General features: G+C 42.0%; 1 long non-coding RNA gene across 1 annotated transcript; it reads left to right on the top strand.

Moving 5' to 3' along the window:
• Nucleotides 1–629: 629 nt before the first annotated feature.
• LOC308188374 lies at nt 630–3,420 on the top strand. The gene is made up of 2 exons (XR_013945462.1): nt 630–2,508; nt 2,829–3,420. It is a non-coding gene; the product is annotated as an uncharacterized lncRNA (long non-coding RNA).
• The last annotated feature ends 5,127 nt before the right edge of the window (nt 3,421–8,547 follow it).

Consider the following 8,547-nt stretch of genomic DNA (forward strand, 5'->3'; position numbering starts at 1 on the left):
AGGTGGATGGGAGCACACTGAACACTGCATCCTTCTCTTCACGGGCTTCTTTCTACCTGCACTAACAACTTCACTATTTTTTTTCCAGATCTCACCAATTTCAAAGCCCTGGTAAATTTAACTAGCAGCAGAAGGTGAATGTTTATGGCTAATGCATAGCTGCAGAATGTGTCATATTGGAGATTTTCATAACCACCATTATAACAATCTCAGACATTTAGACTGACTTTTTTTTTGACACAAAAGAGAGCTGACGGTTCAGTCCCATAGCTCCTTGAGCCAGGCAAAGCTCTGCCCTCGATTTCAATGGCAGCTGCCACGAGTTTTTGTCTGACAGATCCTGCTGAACAACCTACAAAATGTTTTTACTTCCTAAAATGAAAATGTACATCCTAAACACGTAAATCTGTAGAAGCTGAGTTGTGGCTATATACACCCAAGGCCAGGACCCAGTTACTTCTCCAATAGTTAATAGTGCTTTGGAGGGACAAATGGTGCCTAAATGGTACCTTCAAAGTTGATGGTATTGCTTTTGAGGCAAGTTGCTAGGACAGCAGGTCTTGCTGTCTGCTGATATTTTCATAGCTGGCTCAAAATCTTTTTTTTTTTTCCTTTTTTTTTTTTCTTCCTATTACTGCATTTCAACATTCTTATATGTTTCTGTGCTCCATGAAGAGTTCCTAGGTTCCTAGGCTGGAATGACAAGGGTCCCAGGGGTCCATAAATATTTATACTTAGGGACATAGAAATGACAAAGGGAGCTGCAACTCTTGTCACTGCCCATGAGGACAGGCCAGTGCTGTGATGAGATCAGCCTGCTGCACCAACCCATGGTGTGCTCTGCTTGCCACCAGGCAGTTGCCATCTCTCTTGGAAGCAGTGGGTCTGCTGAGACTCAGGTGGTTCTTTAACATCGTAATGGAGTGAGCAGGCTTATTTGACTTTTCTACTGCAGAAGAAAAAAGACTAAAATCTGCCTGCTTCCCACCCACATTTACATAACACTCTCTTTTTGCCGGACAGGGTGATGTGGCTGAGAACAGATCCAGGCAAGTCTGAATCCACTGCAGCACCTGCCCGCTCACGTAACCCAGGTGTGAATCCAGCAGTGCCCAACACGCCAGCGTCCCATCTCCAGGGCTGGATGCATACTCTCATTGCTGGGGAGCACCCAAAAATGGTGCCATGGAGCTGAGCAGCCAGAACAAGCCATGCAGCCCTCACCACAGTGCTGGCCTCTGTCTTCTTCCACCCCAGGAGGGAAGATGCTGGGGAGGGGTTTGCTGAACCGACCCTGTAGGCTGGGATGCAGCCCATGAATGACAGCCTGGCTATTGCTGGAATAAATGAAGCCGTGATCTGAGCCGGGACAGTAGGTATTACTGCAGAGCAAATAATAACAGAGCTGGGACGCCGTACTGCAGAGGTATTCAGCCTTTGTATTCTCTCAAAGAACAAGCCTAATCTACTAGCCCAAGTAGATTAGTAAACAGTACATTCAGCTTTCAGAGACCTTCAGTACTTCTGCAGGGCTTGCTATGTAAAATAATATAAGTAAAGGAAATAAATGGATATTTTAGGAAAAAAAACAACAACAACAAAAACCAAGAAACCGAAGTATTATAGCTGCTTACTTTCTCACTGCTGTGAGGAAGATCAGAGAAGAGTCTTTTGTGTCAGTTTTATTTTGAACCCATTTTGCTGCTGAATATGGGAAGAGATTAGTTCACTGCTAATTGTGCTGTTGGTTTTGTGATTCTATGAAAACCCCCTAAAAGTCTGCATGCAAAACCAATGAGGTAGAACATGTTTGACAAGCTTAGTTCCAACATGACCAATGTAGCAGGAAAAGATTTTAAAATCATTGCCTCTCTTCAATAACAATAGTACATACAAGTGTTTACAAGAGGATTAAAAGCTGCTTTAGTGGGTTGTATTAAAGATTCCTTTATCAGACAAGTTTTATCGAAAAACCTGTTGGAGCACTACGCGGCTAATCAGATGCAAACAGAAGCAGGTTATGTTGCTGACTTTATTTTACTCGCTTTAAAAGGATGCACGATGTATCTGTAAAATATACAGCATACGTACAATAAGCCCTACCTATTAACAGTCTGCCCAATTACAACAGCAGCAAAAAAGCTCCACAAGCAACGACCCCTAGCACCTGGTAATTAAAATTGCTAATCACCAGCAATTATCTGGCACAGCTTTATAGCCAGGCGAAACAGTTTGACCCTTTGCCCACTGAAAGAAGAATGTTTGCTGTCTATTGATAAGTGCTTAGGCAAAGCTGTGTTCGGCTCACATCCATTAAGTAGCGGCTAATAGAAAGTCAACAAAAGAGCTCTGACATGTGTAGTGGGCACTTCTGGCAGGCCAGGTTTGGGAGCACAGGTGTCTGATGGGCTCCAGCCAAAGACCGCGGCATACAAGACACCGGGAGTTTTTCTTCAAGAGCAAACCGAGCTGCCCACGTTTTAAGACTGGCTCCTCTGCAACCAAAGAGTAAATGCAGCCAGCTTCCAGGACAAAGATTAAAATAATTACTATTTGGGGGAGTGGTTGCTTGTTTTCAAACTGTCTGTACACATTCAGATTCAGAGAGCTAACAAGCCTGCTCCTGTAGGCTGAGTAATTTAGGCAAAGACCATTCTTTGGTTTATTAGGAATATATTTTCTTTTCTTTAAGTATCGAGTTAAAGATATATAAAAATGTCTCTCTAGCGTGCTCTTTAAGTTTGAGATAGAGTTTGAGATAATAAAGATTTTTTTTCCATAGGACGCTATTATGCTCAAAGCTATAAAATACCCTTCCTTTGTTACAGCTCCAGGAAGCTGCTGCTGGAGATTATTTGAACTACTATAAACAACCCCATTAAAGCTTCTGAGCTCACCAATGACTCTTGTAAGATCCTGGATAAAAAGATCAATTTTTTTTTTCCTTTTTTGAGAAAAGGAAAGAGAGAGAGAGAGTCTGGCAAAAATATTGCAAGCTTCTAATAATAAAATGACCTACAAAACCTGAAGGACAAAGCATCCCTTAATCGCTCAGGAATGCAAATTCCTTCAACAACAGGCACCACTGGAGATTACGAAGCCTGGAGATGCTGAGGTTCAGAACCAAACCACTGTAGCCTTCATCTCTTCATTTAGAAAAGGGGCTTTTGAGGATCATGTCAAGTTGGAGTTCCAATGTGAAAGAAAAGGACAAAGGATAGATCCCAGTGTGGACGTTTATGGACACAAGCAATTTGGGGGGCACTTGGATTTGCACACACCATCCCCTTTGATGCCTACATTCTGCACGCACCTCCATGTACATCTTTGTACGGTGACATGAAAAAGAGCAGTTTTGTAAATGGGAAGCAACACTGCTGGAATGATACTTCACAGCATCTGCTAATCCAAAAGCATTAATGAAGTCATTCAAAATGCACTCTCCCTTCCTAATTCTCTCTTAAGCACACTTTCCAAGCTGCTTCAAGTTATTGGTGTTAGAGGTCTTGGCAATAACATTATTATCCTGTGAGCACGTCATGAATAAAACAGCCACAGCCTGCATCTCTACACTGTTTGCATTTTGTACTCATAGAGTGTGCATCCTGACGGGACACCTCTTGTTCACACAGGACACCCCTCAGAACTCAACGTAACTCTTGTTCGGCTCATGCACAAAGGATGGGCATCTACATCTCGCTCCATCATGAATGAAGAAAGCAGCCAGAGTTTATATACCAACCTAGGAGCCTGGAAACACCTCTGGGTCATCAAGTTCAACTGTAGCTCGAGAGTTCTTAAAACATCTGTACTTTTTACCAAAGTTAACTAATGATTTAAGCAAAAAATCAGAAAAAAAATTAAAAGCCCACAGAACAGGACAAAAAATAAAAATAAAAATAAAAATAAAAATAAAAAAATTTCTCGCTTTTTAGGAAATAAATATTGAAGTTTATTTTTCTGCTTCAATTTTTGTACATGCTTGGCGTATGCTCCATCATTTTCTAGTTCTTGATCATCAGTATTACCATGGGATTGCTGTCTACTGTTGTTTGTAAGCTCCTGCCAGTACCAAAGAGATAGATTTCTCTTTGATAAATCTTTAGTGAAATCAAAACCAACCAACCAACCAACAAGCCTGAAGTCACTGAAGGTACGCCTATGTGTAGGCTTAGGCTGTAAAGTGCATACCAAGATGGAATGATGGATTATAAATTCTGGCATTGCTTGCAGTCTGTGAAATACCAATAGATTTCAGGTTTTGTTCAAAGCAGGGGAAATCATGGCCACCAACATTATGAAAACATTTGTCTATAGACATTTACATTGAACAGAAAGTCATTGTCCAAACCACAAAATACTGGAAAAGTCATTGGGAATTAAAGTGTTGGTTTTTTTTCTTTTCTCTTTTTGAGAGGGTGAGTTTTTGCAGGTATTTGTAATGAGAGGTGAAAAAATTCACCTAATTGCGGAAGAGTAAATTAATCCCACCTTTCAAAACAGTAAGGTCCAAGGAAACTAGAAGACGGAGATGCTGAGCTAATATGCAGTTTGTGTTATCAATTATTCACTTTGTCTCACCTATAACATGTACCTAACGCAGAGTGGGTGCACAAAATTCACCAAACCACCACCACGTAATAGCTGTCTCTTTTCGCTGTGTGTAATTCCAGAACAAGACCAGCTTGCCCATTTCTCCTTCAGGTAAAATCCTAACTGTGCCTGAAAGGTCAATGAATCTGTTCTGGGCTTCCTTGGAAGACAGCTGCAGAGTCAAGAGTCCTCCACTGAAAATGTCTCACTAGTGACTGCTAGACAATTTAACCCAGGGACTTCTTGCTCAAGTGCCTGTTAACCTCTTCTGTCCTGGGGAGTAAGAAAAAATGAAGAGAGAGAGATTTCAAAATGCTTAACTGCTGCGCTCCATCGGAATTGCTGGTTAGCCATGCTAGTACGAATGCAATCCTGGGGAGTGCCCTGTCCTGTGATGGCATATCTCAGACGATGTACCTGCTAGTGCTTTCACTGACAGCTTGCTAGCCCCTGGAAGGGGATATATGCCACTCTAGAAATCAGGAAGATCATGTTTATCTCGCAGTACTTCATTCAAGATGGACATAGGGTGCTAAACAAGCTCTCATATTGCCAATTCTTTGTGGAAAGTTATGCAAACATTCACTGAAAAAAATAAGTTTATGTTCCCTCAGGTTCCATACATTCTTATGTATTCCTTCTTTAACAAAAAATCCATCTCACCACAATTAAAATTCTGTTAATTTGTTCACATCATCCTCTCAAACTCAGTTAGGCTTTTGATGGGCTACAGTGCAGCTCCTCCTGGACTGGACAAACTGCCTCAGAGCACCACAATGTTGCCACAGTGGCCCAAATCATTTCAGCACCTCTCCTGGAATGAAGGAGGGCATGGGGAATCACAAGAGAAACAGCAATTTAGAAAAACAGAGCCTACACATCATAAACCTGTGACAATGATTTGTCACAGGATGTCTTGTACTTTTTATGAGTCTTGGAGACAGACTCCTAGAGGAAAGATTAAAAAATAGAAATATACTACAAAAAAAAAAAAAAGGGAGAAATGAAACAAACAAACAAACAAAACACATCTCTAATTGTATTAGGTCTGACTTTATAAACTGGTATGTTCTACAAAGACATTTAAAAAAAAATCAGAGAATATATCTTGTAGGCATATCTTGCAGACATAAGCAGACAGCAATAGGAATGCTAAATCCTGACTCCAAATTTTGCAGCTATGTTCTGTGAAGCTGAAATGACTTTAGATCCCCAAACTGTAGACATCACCTTTATGCAACAAGTCTCACCAATTTTTGGGTAAGTAAAGGGGACCATAGTGTTTATATTTGTTGGAATAGGAGAGTTTTCACAGCAAAAGCGGAGTCAACCCTCTCAAACACTTTAGTTTTTGCAGAGAAATATTTCACCTGAGGAATGATGGAAACATTTTACTGGCATGAGACAGAGGACTGTTTGGCAGCTAAGGAATTACTGTACAAGAAATTAGTTCATTTTCCATATTGCTTTCAGATAATGGTCCTGCTCATCCCAAGAAATCTCCAGAATAAAGCAGTAGTGCAGAAAATTACTGCTGTGCTGGTAGTATTTATTCTATTTAGCCAATATTTACTCTGCCCCCATCATATCTGTCCTTTCTGTATTTTTTAGGAGAGATGTCTGGGAGTGTACTGTGTGGCTTTTGGTACAAAAATCTGTAGGAACATTTTTTTTTAAATGCCTAAGTATCAAATACTGGGTTTATTTGCCTTTTTTTTTTTTTTTGCTGACCCCAAAAGACTCAAACAAACAAATTTGACTAGCACAATATTTATTTCTGTGAAACCACGCTGGTTTCGCTATTAATTGTCAGATACTAGATATCTGGCATACTGTGACTTGTCCTTAGACATTGCTCTCTCACTACCCTATCTAGTACTGAAGGAAGAACAGTGTATAATTTTGATGGCCCAGTTAAAAGTTTTCTTCTTAAAATCATTTACCTCTTCCATACACAGATACATTTTAATAATAGAAAACCATGGTTTGGTTACCAGCTCAATTACCTCATATTTTAGTTGCTTATGGTTGCTGAATGAATGTTGTGCACCTTTTACTGCTTAATACGCTCCAGTAGCTTCTCCTGACACTTCTTGACTTACTTTACTTTTACTATTTGAAAAGATATATTTTTGCAGTATCTTCTGGATGAAAGGCAGATACAAAAGTGTTATTTGCCTCATCTGAAATGTCTCCATCCTCCTTAGGTTTATCTAAGTGCTCAGAAATGCTCTGGCTTGAGGTATGCGCAGTGTGTTTCCCACCAGGCTGAAGCAAGCATAGGTGCTTGCATCTATGCGTGGGGTAGGAGTTGGTTGCCCAGGCCATCTGGGGACCCTAAGCTCACAGGAAGTGTGAAGTGACACAAAAAGTCTCTGTAATGCTGGTATTATGTGGTCCTGGGAAGGCAGGCCTAGGTTTAGCCAGGGCTTCTGGCCATAGCTCCTGAGACTCAGAGAGCCCCAAGCCAGCTGGAGCAGGGAATGGAGTGAGAAAGGGCGCCTGAGTCAGCACGTTCTATGCCTTCCCATCCTCAGAAAGGTCTCCAAGAGCCTAAACACGCATCTGAGCCAGCTGGGCCACAAAGCCAGTGCTCCTGTGGAGAACAGCCTACATGGTTGCTGCCTCTTAAGAAAGCTGTCTTTATGAAGAAGGGTGGTTTAGATGGAGATGAGACAACTAGTATGCAAAGACTGTGTCTTTCCAGGCCTATTCACCAACATCTTCCAGCTTGCAGGGTTTCAAACTGTTTTTCTTTCTGGTAACTCAACTCATAGCCTGCAAGGAAACAGAAAAAGAGCCGAGTAGTGGATGGAGGTTAACCAGAGACAGTCAGAAGCACTGATATTGGACTGATCTTTCTCTCCAGCTGTGATACACAGCTGGAGAGAAAGATCAATTTTTCAATTTCAAAGCATTAGCAAAGGGAGACCCTTGGTCAGTGGATGATGACACAAAGACGTTTCTCCAAAGAGCTTGAAAGGAACATTTTTATTGTGATGCAGTGTCCTTGCTGCGGGACATCATGAAGGAAACAGCTCTAGCAAACAATGGAAAAGACTGCAGAAGATGCTAAGAAAAAAAAAAAGAGAGAGAGAGAGAAAAGTGTGGGAACAAGATAAAATAAAAATAAATTTTAAAAAAATAGAATGTGGAATTAGAAAGACAGCCAAGAAAAAAAAAAAAAAAAAAAGTTAATAAAAGGTATTGGATGAAAGCCCAGAATAGAAGCACAACAAATACAAACAAGTAGCAAATGTACACATAACAGGGTGCAAATCCACAGAGAACAGCAGCGTCTGTCCTCCCCTTTCATGTAGAACTGAGCAGAGTTACAGGCAGTTTTGGAGAATGTCAGCACTGAAACACCTAGAGTATAAACATTTCTCACTAGCCAAAAGACAGAGAGAGACCAATGCCACGTGTGAAGTACTGAGAAGGTAGATCATAGTCTCATAGAATATCCTGAGTTAGAAGGGACCCACGAGGATCATCGAGTCCAACTCCTGGCACCACACAGGACCACCCAAAAACAAAGCCCAATGTCTGAGAGCGTTGTCCAAACGCTCCTTGAACCCTGTCAGGCTCGGTGCCATGGCCACTGCCCTGGGGAGCCTGTCCCAGTGCCCGACCACCCTCTGGGAGCAGAACCTTTCCCTAACACCCAACCTGACCCTCCCCTGTCCCAGCCCCATGCCGTTCCCTCGGGTCCTGTCGCTGTCCCCAGAGAGCAGAGCTCAGCGCCTGCCCCTCCGCTCCCCTCGTGAGGGAGCTGCAGGCCGCCATGAGGCCTCCCCTCGGCCTGCTCTGCTCGGGGCTGAGCAAACCAAGGGACCTCAGCCCCTCCTCATACATCTTGCACTCTAGACCCTTCACCATCTTTGTTGCCCTCCTTTGGAGATTCTCTAATAGCTTTACGTCCTTCTTATATTGTGGAGCCCTAAACTGCACACA

This window comes from Anser brachyrhynchus, assembly GCF_964034855.1.
Source record: "Anser brachyrhynchus genome assembly, chromosome: 1".
Classification (NCBI taxonomy): domain Eukaryota; kingdom Metazoa; phylum Chordata; class Aves; order Anseriformes; family Anatidae; genus Anser; species Anser brachyrhynchus.